General features: G+C 37.5%; 1 long non-coding RNA gene across 1 annotated transcript; it reads right to left on the bottom strand.

The window, feature by feature from the left end:
• Nucleotides 1–7,468: 7,468 nt before the first annotated feature.
• LOC113963752 lies at nucleotides 7,469–17,465 on the bottom strand. Its single transcript, XR_003532929.1, has 3 exons — nucleotides 17,390–17,465; nucleotides 8,405–8,470; nucleotides 7,469–7,578 (listed from the first exon to the last, which is right to left on the bottom strand). It is a non-coding gene; the product is annotated as an uncharacterized LOC113963752 (long non-coding RNA).
• Between the last annotated feature and the right edge of the window lie 4,832 nt (nucleotides 17,466–22,297).

Genomic DNA, 22,297 nt, shown 5'->3' on the forward strand with positions numbered 1-22,297 from the left:
TAAATTTAAAGTAAATTAAACTTAATTTGCAGGTTATTGCAATTAAGTCTGCCTTGTCTTTCTGAGGGATTTCAACATCCTCAGTATTTAAGAGGCAATCATAATGCATGCAAGTGGGCGGGCTTTTTCACTAATTAACACGAGTCTAATCTGCTTTTCAATTAGGGTGGATGTTTATAATGTGCTGGTGACAGTGTTGCAATTCAGTACAGCATAACAGGAGTGCATGGCATAATTATAGCTGAAAAGAAAAGCTCATGCAGGGCCTGTTTAGGGGTTAATGAGACATTGGCAGCTTCCAGCTGAGGAGATTGAGCCAGTTTAGTGCAGCTTCAAGAGGAAACCACCCATAGGGGTTTCCTTTGAAGTGTCAAAAGGTCCCCTTGTTCTGGGTGGCTTATGTTTCATTTGTCTGAGTGGCATATCAAAAATTGATGAGCTGCCAGCAGCAGTCCTCATGACATTAATTCACCAATTGTGTTTCTAATAGTTTTATCCTTAAATACATTTGGATGATGATAATACTACGAAAAATCAAGGTTCTGAAAACAATGAGAAGGTTTGTGCAGTTCCAAGAAGTGTATACAGATTACATAAATGCATCAGCTGCAAATGTTAATGATGCAGATGACCTACACTACTCATTACGAGCAGGAAGAAGACAAAGATGTATTGTACATCCATCCTCTGAACAGCACTAGAGCTGTGACAGAGATGTGACATTTATTGTTAGTTAGGTTCTTGAAAAGCAAAAATGGGTCAAATTCATCCCTGAAGTAACTTCACTGCCTTCAGAGCAGCTATGCCAGCAATGGATTTGGTCTTTTATAGTAATAGAAAAGGAAAGAAAGTAAAAAGGAGAGCTATAAAGAGCAGTAGGCATATCTAATGCAGATAGAGTGTTGCATCAGACCACTTAGGCTATGAAGGTCCCAGTCTGTGCATTGTGATCCCATATTGAGGTACCAGTGGTTCTCAAACTTTTGTACAAAAATGAATGTTCCTGTTCAAAGCAGTGGCAATGGTGATATCAGGGAATGTTAATTACAGGGACAGGTAAAAGTTGCTAATGTACAGGAGTTGGACTTGATGATCCTGATGGATCCTTTGCTACTCAGTGTATTATATGACTCTATGATTTAAATACATTTAAAATCCTAAAACAAAGAAGAGGCCATCAGTGTAAATCTGGCTAGCTACATCAGTCATAGAATTCCTGATTTACATGTTTTTCCTACAGAACTACAGTCACAGCATGCATATTAGAGAGGGCGCTTTAGTTGTTGCATGAGAGTTAATTTTCAGTATATGGTGTGAGCCAAGTACTATGCTGTTTTCCTTTCTAAGCCTAGGAGCTGTACAATATAGGACTTGGCTTTTTACATGTGTTAAACAGCAAAAAGCCCCATCCTGCTCTTACCACTTCCAGAAGTATTACTTGAATTCATTGTAACTTTCTGAAAGTTTTGTATGGAGATTGATGCTCACAAGGAAAATTCAGTCCATCTCACTGGAGGTTATTACACCTGCGTCCACCCTATTTAATTTCAGGTTGTGTGAGATAGCCAAATTGGAAGCACAGTTGTTCCATTCTCCCACAGAGCAGATGTCATTCAATTCACACACGCGCAAAAATCATTATCTGAAATCTCTGCCTCTCTTGCCTATTAAAAAAAAAAAAAAGTTTAGAGCATATAGAAAGTTTTTGTCTACTGAAGGGAGCAAGGGCTCCTTTGGAGCTAATCGGAGATAATTCAAATGGCTGGACAAGCTGAGGAGTGCACAAATAATGCTGCCAAAATTAACTGTATGTTAATTTTGTACTCTACCATAGTACTCTAAACATAGAGTCAGTAAGACTATATTCCTGTTGAGATTTTTGTTTTGCTTCTCCACTTACACTTTTGACCATGACTTTTGGTGATATCAGTAAATGGGGTTTACTAAGATAAAAATACTACTGCTGGTGACAGAAGTGGATTCTAAATGAATGAAACATTTTCATCTGAGAAGCACTTTACCAGCTCAACACATGAACATATAGTTCAGGAGCACCTGAAAGATTTTGGGGTTTAAGCTTTGTGACTGATGACTCAAATGAGAAGGCATGAAGTCCCTCCATCAGGAAGGCAAACTGTCTTCTTTCAGAGAGACTTTCTGTGTGTCTTTCCTGACCACCAAATGCAGGATGACACAGGTACAGCTGAACATGCTATTATTCACTAGCAGAGAAAGGAGTGCAAATCCATCAAGGAGCACAGAAAGAATCCTATACAAGCAATATTAAAAAAATAATAAAATGTTATGTAAATGTCTTATGGTGCAAATGTTTCTGTGTTATGCTGAAATAAAATAACTGAAAAAATATGGATTATATTATTTGGACAGTATTGGAAAACAAAACATAGCATGGTATTCAGTTTAAAGTTATTAATTACTAGTATTTTACCAGCTGTAATAACAAAAATATTATTTGCCAATTAGCTATGGTACATAAATAAGTATAGCTTGCTATACTTGCATTCAGGAGTAAGGTTAATTTTTATTCATTTGTCCAGACATCAAGGGATTTTCAAGCATTTGTAAACAGAGGTCATGAGAAATATGAGTGTAAAACCAAAAAGAAGGCAAACAAGCTAAATCAGTTGTTGAAGACAGATAATCCCATTGAGATTAACTGACAAAGACCATACAAAAAGTGTATGATCTTTTTTTCTTCTCTTATCAGAGATATGAAAAACTGGAACATCACAATTCTGTAGAATATATGGTCTATAATGCCTGTGGTCTACATATTACTCAGCTCTGAAAAAGAAGGGACTACCCTTAGAAACACCACACTATCTGTCACTTCTACTGAGGTCAGTACACTTAGAAAGACAACATCCCTTCAGAATCTTTAAAGGCCAAGTTAGTGACTTCACTGTGTGCAGTTTTGATAAAAGCACACTGACAGTGGACATTAATGCAATAGCTGCCAGTTAACTGACACTGGTGAAATCTTCAACCTCCTTTTAGCAGCATACTAATGGAATTTAAGGGGCTATTAGATAACCCAAGTTTTAAATAGTGTATGGGGTATAACGTAGCACATTCATAGAAGAAGAGGTTCATTAGGAAGATTAAAGAAGGCATTCCTCTCCCAGATTTCTACCTGCCTCTTCTCTGGGATCATAGCAACATAGTGGTGCCAGGTCTAGTGTTGATTTTCAGTCTGTTCTCTGTGGGAGTCTTCCAGCACTCCTGTTTTATAATCTAGGCAAAGGAGCAGAAACTCTGAGAAAATTCTTTTTTGCACAGATCTGTAGTATTAGTTCAAAACATGATGGGTCATTATTTTTTAACTGGCTGAGTTTTTCAGAGAGTTTGGCTCTTGGAAAAGATCAGTTGTACAAGGATTAACACTTTAAAATTACAACCGTGGAAGAGAGGATACATGGTCTTGTTACACTTGATGTGAATATCGGTGCATATATTAACCAACTTCACACTAGCTGGTTTCAGAAGTTTATTAGCTCTTCCACTTTCTTTTGGGGTATGGAGAAGTTTGATCAAGCTTTGATATGAACATACAATTACTAAGAAGCAATATATAAAAAACCAAACACTATTATTTCTTAGGTATAATAAATGTGCTTGAAAGTAGCAGCATACATAAAACAGCAGTGCAATATATCAGTTCTGCAATGTCTTGGACCTTCAGAGATGATACTGTTGCACATGAATTCCTTTCATGTCATGAGGTAACATATAATTGAAGAAAGATTATCTGAAGTTAAAGATGATTGATAGAAGCCTAAAGTGGCCCTAAAGGAGAATTTGCAGGCAAGAGTGCTCCTCTTTGACTTCCACAGTTGATTTAGTCTGAATGAGGATCTGAATACCAGGCTAAAACTAAATAGTAAGAAAAATGAAGTTGATAAGCAGTCAGAAGATGGGGGCAATGGCCATGGTCAGATATCCACAGTTTTTCATGCGGGTTTAATCCAAAGTCTCAGTGGACACCTATATAGCAGAGGATTTATATAAATATTTGAATAAACTCACTAAAAGGGAAAATTAATTTATTAGAATTGGTCTTTCTGCATGGTACCATGGTGTTCATAAAGCATAACAAAAATCTGATTAAATGTTGGAGTATATTGTTGTGAAATTGAGGAGCATTCTAGTAAAGTTACAGCCATAATAGAATATTGGCTGTAGCTGGGCAGGAAAACAAATGATTATGCCTTTGAAAAGGCATAAGATGAACCTTCACAGAGCTTTGTGGTTATGTGCTGATATAGAGAGAAAACAGTTCTGCAAGGCAGATCCATGGTTGCTGCTCTCTTTCCCCTATAACTGGCTTTTAAGATGCTATAGAAAGTGTAATATTACATAATTTAATGGGTGAATATCTTCACAAACATGTGGTGAAAGAAGCTCCATCAAAATGTATCTGATGGCCTATGTATTGTTTCAGTAAATTATTTTAATCTTAAAATCACTGCTTTGCAGAGTGAAATTATAATTATACAAACCTTAAGTACTAAAGATATACATAAATATAGAGAGATGACTGAGATTGTTCTCTTAACACAGTGAAATAACATTTGAAGAGAAGAAATGAAGAGTAACTATAAATATCTTGGTGTCATATGTGCCAGGAAGGGAAAGTATTAGTAAAAAGAGTAAAAGTGCATTTCACTCCAGTAAAATCCAGTAGCTGGGCCAGAGTTCTTTGAAAATGCTTTTACTGGAAACACCATCTACAGTTTTTGTGGGTGGCTTTTATTACATTCTTAAAACTGCACAGCTCCACAACTGCTGAGAGGCAAGCTGCTGAGGCTAACAGCTACAAATGTAATTTATGAAACACATGGCATTGAAATTTGACCGAGAGTTCAATTCAGAACCAAAATTTGAGATCACAGTTACTGTAAAAATTAAAGAACAACCTCATACAGCAAATAGAGATGTATCTATCCAATCAGTTAAGGAAATATGGGGAAATCAAAATACATCATTGGTTTCTTGCTCAGCAGGAATTGTTAAAGACCACTTAGCATTGTTAAGGGAGAAATGTGTTGTTTTCACAGCGAGAGTTATTACTGGTTTTCACTCTGAAATCAGTTTTAGATTACTTATATTTTTGTTTTCCTACAATCAGTTTCCAGCCTTCTGCCCAAGGAGATGTTGTGTTTTATCCTGCATCTGAAAGAGCAACAGGAAAAAAAAAGGAAAAAAACCTAAACCAAACTAAACCAAACCAAAACAAATAACCCCCCACCCATTATATTTAAAATATAATTCTGATTTTAAAGAGACCTGAATAATTAATTAATATATTAATTTAAGGTTATTAAATCCTAAATTTGTGTATGCTGTTTATTATTCATTTTATTGTAGAGATATATTGATGCAGCTGAATTAGTTGGAAGTTTGTGACATAGAAAATTCATCATATTCTATATCATGTATATGGAGCATATGCTGATACTAATTCATGGTCTGTGTGATTTGAATGAAATTAGCTTAGCCTAGAACTCCAGACATGCCTTTTTATACTTTACTTCTTTATAATGTATGCTTCCACAGATTCACTTAAATTTCATGAGTTTTCTCAAAAGCAGAGCTAAAGAAATTCCAAAAAGTAATACAAATATCAAAACCATTTCTACTGACAGCTGTCTAATAGGCACAGAAGAGGAAACATCAAAACTCAAGAACAGAAGACTCATCTAGATCCTGGTCCATTTTTTATATCCAAAGGAAGACCGCACATATGAGAATTCTTAAGACTAGTTAATTAGGCTAAAAGTCATGTATAGTCTTGAGGTTGTGTGACCGAGAATTATGTGCTAATATGTACATATGCAACATGGCATTCTAAAAACCAACATAGCATCCTAAACTTCCTGTTTATGCTAATAAACCGGTACGAAATAGGAAATAGAGCTTGACACACCAAAACTTAGACCCTCTGACTCATCATTGCACTTTCTAGTTTTTAAAGTCTTCTAGAGAACAAGGTTTTCACTATGAAGCTCTGTGAACCTCTTTCTAATCTTCTTTCTTCCACCATTGCTCAGAGTAAAGTCACTCAAAACCCTCGTGTTTTTTCCACATTTTATGCCTAGTAGAGCTCACAGACTGAGCAGTCTTCCATCTGTGTTTCTTAAGACACCCTATCTAGAAAGTATTTAAAGAGTGTGCCTGCTGGGTTATATTTTACAGGAGATGCAAGTGGAAATAAAAGAAGCAAATGCTATTTATCCACTAACCCAGTTTTTACAGTTGCTAGAGTATGGAAGAAATGCAAGACTGCCTTAAAAGTTAAACTTCTCTATGCTTAGCGTATCTGTTTCTGTCTCCATTGGCAAACTTAGATCTGGCTGTTTTATTGATGTAAAAATATATAAGATCAATCATCTCCAGTAGTTTAGGAATCAATATATGGATTCGTTAAAGGTAAAGGAGGGGTAACAAATGGCAATATGAACTAGGCAGGTAAGAGAGTTCCTGATTGCCTAAGCAGTTATCAAAGAATTGACTAGTAAAAAATGAGGAAGACATCTACCCTGCAGATTCAAATCAGCTCAGTTCATTTTTTAGAATGAGTTATTCCTCACGTATTTCATGTAATTTGAAAGAGATTAACTGTGTAACTCCTGCGACTGAAGAAGCGTGAGTTGATAATACTGATAATACTAAGCACTATCAATGAAACCTTCTCCTGAGGTTATATAGCATTTTTATAGCATAATAATTTCAGAAGTAATCCCCTATTCTCGCAGAAAGACTAGGTGGTATGCACCAGATTGATTTATTTTACCCTAATTTCATAGACACAATACAAACCATTATAAATGTAAGAGCCTGATACAATCATTAAATTATTTGATAATTCTCACTTAACTTTTTCACTACTATTGTTATTTGTATTCCAGCCCTGCTTAGAGTTCACAGTCGGAATAAAAACCAGTTGTGCCAGTTAGTGTACAGGATTATAATATGCAAAGCCTCTTCCTCCTCCCCATCCACTGAATTTGAAGGGTGCTATTACAGCCCAGTTTAAGGTGGCTAAAATACTCTCAGTTTTTTCAACAGGTGCCAAATTTCCTTCTAATATCAAGAGTTTATAAAGCATCTAGACCCAGACATGGATATAGGCAGGCCCAAGATATCTAAGTGCAAAACTGTGATTGCAATCCCCTTTCAGCATACATAACTGCTGTTTAGACCAGAAGTATCCTATATGCACTGAGCTCTGAGTGTATGCTCAATTTGTTACATTAAAACATACCTCCCAACTAGAAATGTCTAGAAAAGGGACATTACCCCTGTTAAAGATGTGACAAATCCAGGAGGAACGCTTCCTCCTTCTAAGGGAGAACGGTGCCATTGCTTTAAAGAAACGTTCAAAAACTTCCCTCTTTGTGGTTGTTGTTTATTATTCTTTCTGAGAGTCAGGGAAAAGGAGATGGCAAGACAGAAGAGCAGCAAGAGCTGTAATCACCACCACAGCACATCTTCACCTGGTATGGGTCCACTTCTGACCCACTTCTGACGTGTGTGGGAGCCTCAAGTTCCCAATGGCTGTAAGGCACAAAGACAGGGAAGTTGTCAGTTCATTCTCATTTATTCCAAGTTCTATCTCTGTTAGTCAGATAGTACTGTGTCTAATTTTGTCATTGTAAGAGGAAGACTGTAGATGACCTAACACATATCCTTAAATTGTAGCTATTTTTACTCAAAGTTATATAAACAAGGAAAAACCCATCATGACAACAGAACTATATGTTAGATACAAAAACACCATCATCATTACTTTCCATGTAAATTAAACTACCGCAAAGTTATAACTTTTTTATACAAAGTTATCAGTGTATCAGGGAAATGTCCAGATAATCTGATTAACTGGCTTTCAATTTCCTATACCAATACCTTTCGCCACAAACACTTTTTTTTAAACTTATTTTTAATTTTTTTAAAATTTATTAAGAGGTATTTCTTTTTTTTCAAGACAAGGAGATAAAATATTACTCTTCAGAAAAGAGAGAATTTGGCAGTAAGGAGCAACTACAACATAAGTGTTTGTGTACAAATCACATTCATGCAGCTTTTTTCTTGCAGAAAACTGATGAGGAATGATATTCTTGTTGAATAAGAATGTGCACAGATTCAAGCCCTCAGTTACCTGATTAATCTAATTGTAGGCTGAAGAGGGGAGTTTTGTAATTCTCCCACTAGAGTTCTGTACAAAACAATTTGCTTAAAAAGCAATTGATGTCATCTGGAAAACTTTGAAAAATGTTCTAGTTAAAAACACTTTGTCTGGGTGTCATGTATCTTTTGGTTTTTCTTCTATCATTTTTATCATTAGGGACATGACAATATTACTGTTGCATGAAAGTATAGTTACTTCTTAAGAATTCATCTGCCTTTCACCCTAAATTATTTTCATCATAGTAATTCCCATAGCAATCACCTGTGATGTAACAAGTAGAAGATTTGACTTTTAGAGGAAAGTAAGATTGACGATGGCATATACTAATGCATAAAATTAAACAAATTTCTTTCTGTTAGCATACAGGGAAGGTGATGTAAAGAGTCACTTGGGTTAACAACACAAGTTCAGTGCCCTGTGTTATTTCTTCTTCCAGAATTGAAGCATTTCTTCTTTGTACAATGAGTATAATAATATATTTTCTCACACAAAATTTGTTGAGGGAATGAGTCATGTTAAATACTGAGGTAAATTTCATTACTATATTTGATAATGCTGACTATGTAAGGTATAATCAGAACTATTTGTGAAAATTAAAACAACCCTGTGCAAGTCACAAGCTGGTCTCTCAATATGGAGTATTTAGAAATATATGAGAATGCATCATATAAGTATTCTGCAGCCTCGTTAACCTCAGCTTCTGTGTTTTGAATAGAAAATACCTGCACATTTTATGTAGATTTATGGAATATTAAAGAGGCCATTTACTGAAACCTGAAGTGAAGCAGTAAAATTAAAAACATGACCATTCTTTACTCCTCGTAATTGACAGGTTTCTCAAGTGGTGATGAGGCAAGCTGCAGTTATAGTTCCTTCACTATTGACTACAAATGAACTCTGGGGTGACTATTTGCCTTTGACACCTCAAGTAATCACTTTTCAACAGAATGAATTTGTGTCTGAGTGTCTTTGCATAAGGATGCTCATGTGCTGCGTGGGCTTGGAATGAAATTCAACTAAAACAGTAAGCTTTCAGTTTGGTCCTGCATTCTGTGAATTATTTCATGCTTTATTTGAGCGAGTTGTTATCCTGAACTTTTATGAGTTATATGTTCTTATCCAGATGCAGTTAGACTCAGGTACCCTTAAGGTGAATTCCAAGACCTTCTTTAGTTGCAGTGAGAACTAGAATATACATATATGAATATAGATAATGTACATAGGTAAAGTATATAGATAAAAGAGAAATCCAGGGATGTTCGTACCCTCCTGTGTGCTACCATAATATGAAGTGTGTGTGCAGGCTATAATATCTAAAAATATCTCTTGGAATTTGTAATGATTATTGGCTTAGGAACTAATTCATTCTGTTGATACTAATTGCCTCTTTGAAATTACATATGAATGTATCCCAGACCAGGCTTTTAAATGAAAAACGTATCCTGCAAAATACAGTCTAATTATGCAGACATCTTAATACAATGCACAATATTATAGATTTTAATTTTGAACATATTTTCTCCATATAAGGACTTTTTAATGATATATGAGTCAGTTATCCCTCCCCATTCCCTAAAGCTAAGAGAGAGATAGATGAAAAGTAATAGGTCTCTTTTGCATGATCAGCTGTCAGTTTTCTTTCATATCTTTGACATTTGTTGCCACTACTTGTCTTGCTCAGTCTTTTACATTTAGAGGAGAAGAGTGAAATATGTAGATAAACTCACAGACTGAAATAAAATTTTAGCCTGGAAAGGAAGAGGCATCTAGTCCAGTCTCTTACTCAAAGCAGAACTACTGATCAGGTGCTCTGGTTGTAGTGAACTATTATGTATTTGTCCTAGAATATTTAGGAGTTTGGTTTTGGTTTTGAATGCCAAAATGGCCCACTAAAATCTTCCAAAACTGATGAGATCAATGGGCCATGATTTCATTCAAACCCTTCTGGATTTAAGGATTGATTCAAAAAACACCTTTCTCTAAATATATTTTAAAGATCACCTTCTTATGTAGTTTTTTGCTTTTGATTTCATTAGCCAAAAGAAAAAAATTTTTTTGTGCTTAGCACTGTACAGTTAAAACCATTGAAATCTCCTATTTCAAGTGCAGAAAAACCAACCTGTTCAGCCACTTTGGAAGCAAACTGGAAAATTTGCACAAATATTGGAAAGCTATTGATTAAACTGAGACAAAAATGGGACTAAAATAATCCAAAAAAATAATTTCAGTAAGAGTGGAATCAAAACAAACCATTTTTTTAATCAAAGTCCATTTTCAAAAATGGAAGGTATCCACAGAACTCTCTCGTCAATCAAGCTATTTTACTAATTCAGCCTTCATCAGCAGAGAAGGTTAGTTCTGCTATTCAGTTTTGATCTAGCAGTTACAGTAATTTTGTTTGCTTCTGACAAGTAGGATAAATGAAGAAAGAAAAAGATCAGGTGCATTGCATCAGGAAGTAGACCTTTCAGTTTGTATTTTAAGGCTGCAAGGTAGCTGGATAATTACAGGTATATAGGGCTGGAGACAGGCCATAGCAGCTCTTGTTCTAAAGTCTGGCACTCTTGGTGAAGGGACTGGAGCACAGGCCCTATGAAGAGCAGCTGAGGGAGCTGGGGCTGTTTAGCCTGGAGAAGAGGAGGCTCAGGAGAGACCTCATCACTCTCCACAACTACTGGAAAGGAGGTTGGATCAAGGTGGGAGGCGATCTCTTCTCCCAGGCAACCAGAAGTAGGACAAGAGGGAACGATCTTAAGCTGTGCCAGGGGAGGTTTAGGTTAGACATTAGAAAGAAATTCCTTACAGAGAGAGTGATCAGATGTTGGAATGGGCTGCCCGGGGAGGTGGTGGAGTCACCATCCCTGGAGGTATTTAAGAAGAGACAGGATGTGGCACTTAATGCCATGGTCTAGTTGACAGGGTGGTGTTGGGTCATGAGTTGGACTTGATGATCTCAGAGGTCTTTTCCAACTAGGTTGATTCTGTGATTCTGTGACTGAACTTCTTTTTTCATCATATTGACTGCTTTACAGACTGGATATCCAACACACTCTATTTATTTCAGCCACTTCCAGCCCTGTTATTAAAAACAATTCTTAGGCTGCATTGGCAGAATTTTTCATATGCACTAACCTTTTGAAAATTCTCCTTTCTAATAAATATTCATTGCTATATGTATTCTAATAAATAGCCATTGCTGTAAGGGAGTAGTCAGACTTGGTCCTCAAAGTTTCAAGTTCCTTTTGCTTCAAATGTTCCTGCAACCAGGGCTCTTACCTTTCTCTCTTCCTCTTGCCCTTCCTATTCTCCTTGAGCCATGAACCCAGTAGCATGTTCCTGACCTTTCCTCCCTTTCTGCTTCCTCAGTGCTTCATTGTGACCATATGCCTCTCCCAGAACCCTCAAAAGCTTGTTGCTCCTGCTTCCAAGGCAACCCTGATATGTCCCCACCTGTGGCTCACTGGATCCTGTGATCACCATAACTTCTAGCTCTCTGAGCTCCTCTACTCCTGCCTGACTAATGAGTATGTCTGCACTGCTGAATAAGAACAGACTAGGTACTGATCTTTGGATCACATTGGGACACAGTGGTTTCAGATTGGCTATGGTCTTAACCCTAAGGACTAAGAGTCTGGGAGAAAACTAAAACTAAGCAGTGGCAGGGGTCCTGGTCTTGAGATTGCCCATGTGCCCTCCCTCTTCTCTTTAACAGCACAGATGCAACCCCTGTATTCCAGTGTCTACATCTGACATGCAGGTCCCACATCACACAAGCTCCCAGACAGGGAGATGGCCCTGTGGCCGCCTCCTGCAGCAACTGAGGCATAGAGGGCAAGGAGAAGGAGAGTGTATGCCTCAATATTACCCTGACATATGGTCAGGGCTCAGGACGAATGAACACCAGCTGGGAGCTGGAGAGCGCTCAGGGCATGGTGATGTCAGATCCACATGCCAGTCTGAATCAGTGATATGTCTCAGTCTACATACCCATAAACACATGCATGCATTGGGGGAGATAAGGGGTGCGTACATATTTTTATATACAAACATATATATACATAACAGGTACCTTGGTTGGCCACAAGCATCTAGAGAGATAAACAGCAAAATGTCAACAGACTACACTCAAGTTCTCTCATCTGAAAGTTATTATGTTTTCACAAAATATGAATTTGCAGGTAATATTTGTGCAGTATATATTCCCAAAGGTGACCTAGATGCATTCAGATCCCGGAGACAGGTTACCCTTTGTGGATGCTAATTGGTTTAGGTCCTTTTAAAAAAACACGGAATTGTTCTAAACTTTTATCTTTATGCAATTTAACCCAATTGCAACACTCTAATGTTCCTGATCAACACAAAGTTTCTAGAAAGCAAGTTTTCAATAGGGTCTTTAGATTTGCAGCTATTTCATTCTTTTATTCTTCCTTTTTTTTTTTGCAGGGTGTTGGTTAAATCAAATAAAATTAATAAAAATATATTAAGATTGCCTTTGAAAACTCAAGATAAACTGGGGGAAACAAAGACAAGAAACAGGCTGGATAAAAATTACATTCCTGCTATAGAGAAAACTTGCAGAATAAGGGAAATCTTATCTCTAATTAAGAAACAGACAAAGTTTTTTTTCACTGAAACCTTACAATGAAAACACATTTCAGCTCGGACCAGCAAATTGCTATATCTGTACATAAAAGAAGCAGAAGAATTTAAAACTGAAACTCGATAATTACAAATTCTGAATGTCTTCCATAACTCTTTTATGAAGAAGGCTTCATATCTGCTAAAAACCCTTGAGTAGTAATATCTGTTAGCTTTTCTTGCTGTTAGCAAATTCTCTTTTAATGGTTTAAATAAATATTACATAAATTACAGAGGCGTTTTTCTACTTTTGATATTCATAATTTGAAATTAACACAGGCTGTAAAAAGTTATTTTATACATGAATGTTTAGAAGGTAAAATGTGTGAATTCAGAAAGCTGCAGAATTTGAAGCACTCATCTGATAGCTGGGGACTTAATTCCTCAATGAATTAAAACCTGTGCCCACCTTAATGTCTGTTGCTAGTTCCACTGTCCCCAGCTGGTATGGCCACATGTTTAAATTCATGAATTTACGGGGGAACCAGAGCCCAGGAGGCACGTCAAACATGAGCCCTGTTCTCTGATTAGATAAACTGGGCAGCAAAAATCTTCCAAGTGTTTTCATGAATCTCTACAGCATGTGTCTGTTTTCTGAATGCTTATGTTTAAAGCAATAAACATCAAAATCCAAGCTAAAGGAAAGAGTGGGGAATGTGTGGCATGTGTTTATATTAGCCAGAACTCAACTACTGCAACACAATGCACAGATTTTTTTGTAGGCCAAATAAATATGTCCTCAGGCATATAATCTGTCCACTTAATAATTCAGTTACTGTACATATGGAGTCTCATTTTCTGTAACGAAATGGAACGAGTTTCTGTTAAAACGAATACTCTTTTCCAGCCCTTCAAATTAGCATACTGACTCTGCAGTCTCTATTCCGGAAACATCTCCACTGGCAAAACTAGGAATTGGGACTGAGAAGTACCCACCATATACTGTTTAAGAGGTTTTAACAGGTGGGCTGGGGAGTGGTATTTTAAGGTAACCATCTATCTCAAATAGACAAAACCTCATTCAGAGAAGGACTGGAGGTCAAATATATGGTCCAAAAATCCCAAATGCCAACTGGCTTTCCAGATTCCTTACTTTTTTACTGACTATTTTTCCTGTCTTCAAGAGTCCCTCTTCTGACTGCTACCATGCTATTTAGAATGAAAAATCACATTTCATCTCATGTGTGACCCAAATCAGGAGCCAGATAACTAAATCCAGTGGTCATGCCCAGAGTTTTTACACAGGACACGTAAACAATCATAGAATCACAGAACATCCCAGTTTCTAAGGGACCTACAAAGATAATCTGGTCCAAATTTTCATGGGAAAGGGACCCTAGTTGATGTTGTCTAGCAACCTATCCCATTGCATCTTGAAAATCTCCAGTGATGAAGACTCCATCACATCCCTGCAGAGATTATTCCAGTGACTGACTGGTTTCATTGTAAACATTTCTTTCTTACGTCAAGATGAAACCTCTACTGATGCAACTTGTATCCACTGCCACTTGTCTTCTCCATGTGGCTCCTTGTGAAGAGACACTGTCTTCTTTGTAACCATCCTTTAAGTACTGGTGTACTGTGATTAAGTTCCTCCCAGAGCCTTCTCTTTTTCTTTTCCATGGAGAAAAGATGGATCCTTCTCATTCTCTCTCTCTCTCTCTCTCTCTCTTAACTTTTCTTATAACTGACAGATTATCATCCTAGTGCAGGAAGCTAATTCAGAGATTGGTAGTTCCAAGAACTGCCAAAAAGTATTTGAACTCACAGCTTTTCTTTCTCTGATTATGTCCTGTATCCTCCCCTCCCAGTTATTCTGTCTTGGAATTTACTATCTGACTCAGGGCTGCATCAATCACTTCTATGACATTTCCGGATCCTAAGGAAAGATATTGGGAAAAGGAGGAGGAAATGGTGGCCTGCCTAACCAGAGAGACTGGAGGTTTGAGCAGCGCTGATGCTGCAGTCCAGAGGAGAGGGCAATTTTTGGACATATATTGTAGCCTGACGGGAGTGGTTTTCTGGGCATTTGGAGCAATGAATGGAAACCCCATCAAAGTGAGCAATATCTGGAGATCAGGACTTTGCTTTCTGAGTAACTGTCATAGTAATAATGTTGTCATAGGGAGAGCATTGTTTTTACCTCTCACTCGTCTTTTTACTGAGCTTTCAATTAAAGTGTTCCTGAAGTGAGTTTGGAGATAAATTAAATGTGACTAGTAGGTTTTTTGAGTCATCAGAGACCACCTGAATCATTCACATCCTAAGGAAATGGTAGGGCTTCTGCTCAGCAAAAGAGGAAAAAGGATAAGGTCACACACTTCAACCAAAGTGATGGTATCTCTGACAGCTAAGCAGGCAAAGATAATATTCCTACATACATTGAATTCCCACATTGGATCAATTCACCTGAGTAAAAAAGTTAGGCATTGCTGTTCAGGTACTTTTTACACTGAAGTACTTAAGATTAATTTATGGAACATTAGCAGTATTTCTGATCCAGTTCCAAAACCTCGCAATCCCTGGGTAGTTTTGCCCGAACTCTGGCAAGTCAGCACATGGAAGGGCACCCAGGAGGTGGATAAAACCAGCAAGAATCAAAGTTCTGAGGCAGCAAGAGGAAGTTCCTCAAGCAAGAGGAAGTGGCTGTTGAAACCTTGTCAACATTTCATAGAACCATGGAATCATAGAATCAGCTGGGTTGGAAGGGACCTCCGAGATAATCAAGTCCAACCCTTTGAACCATTCATTGCTTGCTCATATTTAGTTTGTATGCAATTGTGCTACTATTGTAGTATTGACTGAACTTTGGCATGGGAGAAATTAATGCAGGGGCTTTAAACATTTCACATTTTTTCTAAGTCACCAGAATTATGGAAATATTCACATGTTGAAGATAAAACACAAAACCTAAAGGTCAAACCTTTGATCTTATTTGCACAGACATGTTAGAGTCTATTAGAAGTGTACCCTCTCACCCAGTGTGGATCTGCTGCAGATCTGTAAAAGGCATCACTATGTGGGAAAACCTCCTATTTTTATGTCTGAGATATGTGGGATTGGTCACAGCATGAGTTCAGATTATCTCAAATCTCCTGTTACAGTCTGGGTCTTTTAGTCTTTTAGATTTTCTTCTATTCTTGTTGTGTGATCCTTTTTTGCTCCCACTGCAGTGTCCTGTGGACTTCTACTAAAAGTCTGCTCCCTCGTTCCAGGTTGGGACAATTCTGTGTTTCCTGCTCTTTTGTCTACATATATCTAATTAAAATTCAAAAAATATTCAATAGCTCTTAAAATTATCCTTTATTATTACTGCTGGCTGCGCAAGTGATTGAACATTACAGTACATTATAAACACATGGGGAAAGAGGTTTGAGACCCTTTAAGGGCACTTTGCTTTTTATTCTGCCTGCAAGGTACACCTGTGCATCTTTGGTTAGAAGTGTTAAAAAGAAAAAGCAGATGAAAGCAACAGACTTTTTTGTCAAGCTGTGACAGAAATCAAATGCAAATAGAGCTCAGTTCAAGACTGTTTGTTAAGTGTCACGTCAGTGAGTATTAAATGCAGCACATGTCGTTTTACAATGAGCATACCGTATATGAATTTTATTGATTTTTTTTCAAAGAGGATACATTGAATAATGCGCTCTTCCTTACCAGTGCCAGTTTACAAGTACTTGTGTATGCACATTCGTTAGGCTCCTAAATGCTGCTGCCTTACTTAGCACATTTTGTTTTGTGGAGGCTGGGATTCAAGCTGTAGAAAGACCTACACAAATGATTCTCTCCCTCTGAGAAAAGTGGGACAGAGTAATTTAGACTTCCCAGCATGAAGCTGTCAAGGAGCAGCTTCTCAAAATGATTCACAATTAGTGCACCAGACTTACACTAGGAACAGGTTCTCAACTGATTTCCTTTCCACAAAGGAGTGAGTCTGGGGCTTCCTTTTGCTATTAGCAATGTTACAGATGTATAAAAAAAATCGTCAGAGCCTGGTTAACTCTGCTGCGCGTATGTCTGAAATCTTTGTACTATACTATGTGTAGTACAAATCTGATTTTTCCATATTCATTCAAACTACATATTTTTCCAATTAATATTTAGCAAAACCAGTGTTAGCATTAAATTACATGTGAAAGGTAACAACAGCAGCGTCAGACCGATCTCCATGCACTAGGACAGAGACACTAATGATTCAGCAATGGAGACACCGCTGCATGGGAGATGCTATGTATGTCCAGTGCATTCGTCTATGTGCAGTTGCATCAGTATTTGAGCTGAGTTTGCTTTTGTGTGTGCACTGCCTTTCCAGTGCTTGGTGTGAGAGCTCTGATTCTGCAGTCATCTCCTTACAGCACTCAAATCATCAAAGTGCTTAGAAAAGTATGTTAAAATCTGTGGCAGGTAGACAACTTGACAATATTATACATATTGGACCATAATGGTTAGGCTTAGATGTTTAACTGCCAGGCTAAAGCATGTTAAAATTGGCCATATAGCTAAGTCATTTCATGCATTTAGTGGTGATTTTAAGTATCTTACCTGCAGGCTCAGTGGAGGCTGCAATATTCACAGCACATTTGTAGTTCAGGCTCTTGTCTCCTGACACGCCTCACCTCCAGGGGCACAGCGTTGTTACACATGAGCCAAAACAGAGGCCAGGAATTTGGATAATACTCTGAAATGTTGGCTAATAAAAGGCTCATGCTGAGGAAACTCTTACTCACATATTGAGTACTCCAAAGGTCTAGATTTCTGCTGGCAATTTGCCACTTCTGCTCTCGTCCCACACACAGATATTATGGCTTCCTCTTAATCCATTTAATTACTGTTTATGATCTTAAAGAACAGAGGCAGAAATAGTTTTATACATACTGTTTTTCTACATCTATGTAATCTTAAAGTTGTCAAGCTTTACATAGCTTTCTTTTAAGAAAAAGTAGCTTACTTAAGCATTATCTAGTAATATCTAAATCAACAAGATTTGTTGGTATTCTCTTAGTCAAAGCAAAAATAGTGCTAGGTTAACCAAACTGTGGTCTGAAAAGGGTGCAGAAGTTAGAGATTCAACCAACAACTTCCAGCCCCCCCGGGGGGGGGGGGGCTCAAACCGCAACAGAAAAGCATTAACCAACTCTATTTACTCAAATAAGATCAGTGTCTCATATAAAGGCATTTTTTCTTCCTCCTCCTCTTCTCTACTAACACTCCTCTCAGAGGATGTTTTTCATCCCTTCATCATCATCTCTTCTTTTGCAGTCATTCCTCTTCACTGTTTCTGTTTACATTTTCTCCAAAACCATTTTTTCCCAATTTGCCTCCTTTTGCTTCTTCTTCACCTCTTCTATGATTTTCTTCCAGAGCTTTCTTTACTCATCCCAAAGTTTAATTCTTGCAATCTCAAATCTTCTTTGCATTGTTTGCCTTACCTCCTCTTGTAGTTCTTCCCTATAGACCAAGCTCATTCTTATATGTTCTTAGTAATGTGGCCTGACCACAAAGAAAAGCAGTGCTTTGGCAGCTAAGTTAAGAAAACACAGGTACTGTATCATAACCAGATTTATTTTTTAAGCAACTGCAGGTCAAAAGCAGCATTCAGGATTATTAAAGATCAGAAGGTCCGTGCTCAGCAGTATCTGTAACACATTTAAGAAGACTGAGTTGAAGCATTGAAGAGGGCTGTTTTTATTTCTGAGTAAGGGCAAGGGCTCTGCATGTGTTTTTTTTTTTCTTTGTATCCAGGTATTTTAGTGGCTTCACACAGATATTTGCTCAAAAGTAGTCTTCAAAATTAAAAGTTAACATTTTATTCATTCACAAACTGCAGGCAGGCATGGTGACTTACATTGATTTTCTAATTTAATATAATGCAGGAAATGTGAGGAAAATACATTTTTGTCAGTGTTTTTGTCTTCAGTTGTTGATAAGAACTATGTTATATCAGGGAATCATTAATCCTGACTTTTGCTAGTATGTGTCCTAAAGACATATGACTCTGCAGATAATTTACAGGAAATAATATGGTTACTGTAAAAGTCCCATTTAAAAGAAGAAAATTATTCTAATAGCACATTGCAGTTTTCCTCAGAGAATGACTTGACAATATTTCCATTGTGCATATAGGACTGCATCAACAGTCTAAATGTACAGCAACAAAAATTGACAATGAATCTTGGCTAACAAGTATTCTAGCACTGGAGGAAATGAACTTAGGAGCATGCCACAGCTGACATTACAGGTCTGGAGTATGTCCCAATAAAAGTATATTCCATATCCCAGACTTAATTATCCTGTCAATGATGTCCACGACTTCTACATGAAACTAGCAGGTGTGATACAAGACCTATTGGAGACCATTGATCTTCTGTAACCCCACATCAATTCCAAACTGTTGAAGATAAACCAACAGTGAGACTTGGGTCAGGATTCAGGAATCTAAATTTAGATCTTCATGTAGCTTTCAGCACACAAGTTACGTCTCACCGCATTGTAGTCACTAATGATCTCAGATTAGATGTAGTTGTCTCCCTTCACAAGCAAATAGTGCCATTTAAATTGCCACAGGGTGTCTCAGTTGATCTTCAGCTGCTACTCAAGGAAGGTAAGGATCTATGATAGGTCCTATCTGACAGCATCTAGAGCTCCTTCATGTGTCTCCAGTGGCACTAGATGGAGTCCGTGTAGTCTGGAGAGTTGTTAAGACACTTACCTTCAGTCTCCTCAGAAACTACTGTATCTAATATTCTTCTGAGCACATGAACACCAATCAAAAATAGTTTTTGCTCTAAAGAAAGGATGTCTAAGCAAATGTAGCAAGAAAAACTAGAAGAACAGAAGAAATAGTCGTTCTGTCCTCAGCAGAGGAAGAGTAGAAGGGAATTAGCAGACAGCCGAGTGATGTGATTTGTCAAGTTTCACAGAGGCACTGCTTGGCAGAGGGAATGTACTGCAGAGACTTTTCTGCCAGATCTCATCTAGTTCTCCTCCTGTGTATGAAGGCATTAGGTAAAATTGATAGGAATTTGATGTGAAGCAGCCAGAAGGGCCACAACCTTTTTTCTTTCCAAGCACTACTTCTGTTGAACACCATAGGAGTTTTACCGTTGCTCTCCATGGCTTTGAGCAGGTTCTGGGACATTCCCCAAGAATTTCCAGAAGTATGTAGAAAAATTTCTTTGCTTAGATAAAGAAAATAATGGTCTGATCTCCTTTTTGCAGTCAGAAACCCTTGAATAGAGGCAGAGGAGCATCTGTCAATGTACATGACCTGTGCAAACCCTCTGGATGTCCTACTGGATTTATGGACTTCCCATGGCTGGAGCTCTTGTGCACGATGTAACGTACAATATGCTGGTCTCCTTTTTGCTTACTTCAGATTAGAGATAGTCTTAGTCAGATATGGGAAGGATTGCCCTGTCTTGCCAGAATGTGACAAAATGATGGTCACTGTGGAAGATCAGAGAGATGCTGTTGGGTAAATCTTGGGAAAGCTCTTAAGTGTGTGCCTAGAAATACCAGAGGACCACAAATGTATGAAGGTGAAATTCTGTTTTCTGGCTACATGCCATCTGAGGTCTCTTTTCTATTTCTGCCTATAAAAACTCCATGTCATAGATAGCTTTCAAAAGGACTTTGTTGAACAGTACAATGGGGCTTTTCAGGGTGAGTGTGACTAAAATACGACTGCTTTTATAGGCATTAGAGGAGTGTGTTCAGAGTGCGTTCAGACTAAAAGCCAGGGTGGGCCTTCTAGGAATTAGAGGGAGAGTTCGCAAATAATGATGTTTTGGGACTTTTTCTGTTGCTGAAATTGAAATCAACCCCCATATCAGTGCACAATGGTCAGGCAGTGATCATCATTAAATTCCTATTGGCCGTCTAAATAGATACAGACATTGGCATTAGATACAGACATTTTCAATAAGCTCTGAACTGAGGTGAAGTGAAAACTTAGAGCTAAATGGTGTCACCACATCTTTGATCCATCCCATCCTGGATGATGTAGCATGTTGAGTAAGCATTCTTTTATACTACAAACATCTAAAGGTTATAAATCTAAGAAATGAGATTTACAGTAACAATAATCATCCAAGGTCCTGTGAGGTTAAGGACTTTCTAAATATGGGGTCAGTGAAGACGTGACATCAATGAGACATCATCTCAAAACAGAAGTGGGGAGAGAGCAGTGGAGCCTCTTCATGTTCTTATTGAAGTTGTGCATGGGCAGTGATCTTGTGTTCAATACAGCCTTCATGAAAGTAAAGCCTGACACAGTTGTGGCTCTTTGCTACAAAATCATAATTCATGGTTATTATAGTACATATCCTATAAGACCTACATAGAATTGTATTCGTGCAACATACCTTGCTTGCAGGAAAATAATTATATATATGTATAAAAATATATTTATAAATATAATACAGCAGTGGTATGGCAACAATTAAGGAGAGAAACAGCTTCAGTGAAGGCATGACATTAAAAAAAAAAATGTGCCTAGGAAAGGAAAATAATTATGTCCTCTCCTTCATGTATTAATGGCAGAAGTCTTAAACACAGCAGATGTTCAACGTGCAACTATGAATGCAATTAACAGTTTTTAAAGCTAATATTGGGTCACTTCATGTTATTGTACTCATAACCAGTCAAAACTCTGCTTATCAAATAAATTGATTAACTACAAACAAAGGGCTACCAACTGCAAATGAAGTTCAGAGAATTCAGGCCTACTGCTTTTGTCTCACTTTTAAAAACATTTTCTTATTATACCAGTGTTTCATGGTTTCAGAGACAAATAGAAACCTGTGTGTTTGGAGTAAAAAAGATCTTCAACACACATAGAGGCTCTTGCTCATAGAGGTGAAGGGATACTTAAAACTGCAACTGGAAATCATCTAGGGCTCAAACTATAGAAATAGGTCTTATGGAGTATATTTACAGTCAAGGCAGCTGACAGTCTATGAAGCAAAAAATACTTTGGCTTCTTAAAATATCTACATAATATTTAAATAGCTTTGATAGCTGAAGATCTGGTTTGTACAGTACTGTAGAGAGTAGCAGTTCTTTTTTATGAAGTGCTGAAACTTGAATATGTTTTTCATTGGATCACACTGCAGGAAAGAGTTGTGCCAGTTGTATGAGACAAAAGGGCACCAGCCTGCATTCAAAGCCTCTTCTGGATGTAGAACCTTCCTGTCAACAGTAAGGCTGGCAAGATCTGTCTTTCAAGTGAATTATTCACTGATGTTTGTCATCAGTGGTAATCAGCAGAAACAGTGTGACATGAAGATGCCATTTTCCGCAGTGAAACAACTTTCTCAGATGAGTTTTTTTGCAGAGCTGTACAGAACTTCGCTTTGACAAAGGATATAGTTTTCACTGTTGACACAAAATGTCCTTCCTTTCATTTTGTAGTCTTAAAAATAAATTTTAAATGAAAATTAAACCACATTT

The sequence above is a fragment of the Neopelma chrysocephalum genome, unplaced genomic scaffold (assembly GCF_003984885.1).
Source record: "Neopelma chrysocephalum unplaced genomic scaffold, ASM398488v2 Primary Assembly neopelma1_25, whole genome shotgun sequence".
In the NCBI taxonomy this organism is placed as follows: domain Eukaryota; kingdom Metazoa; phylum Chordata; class Aves; order Passeriformes; family Pipridae; genus Neopelma; species Neopelma chrysocephalum.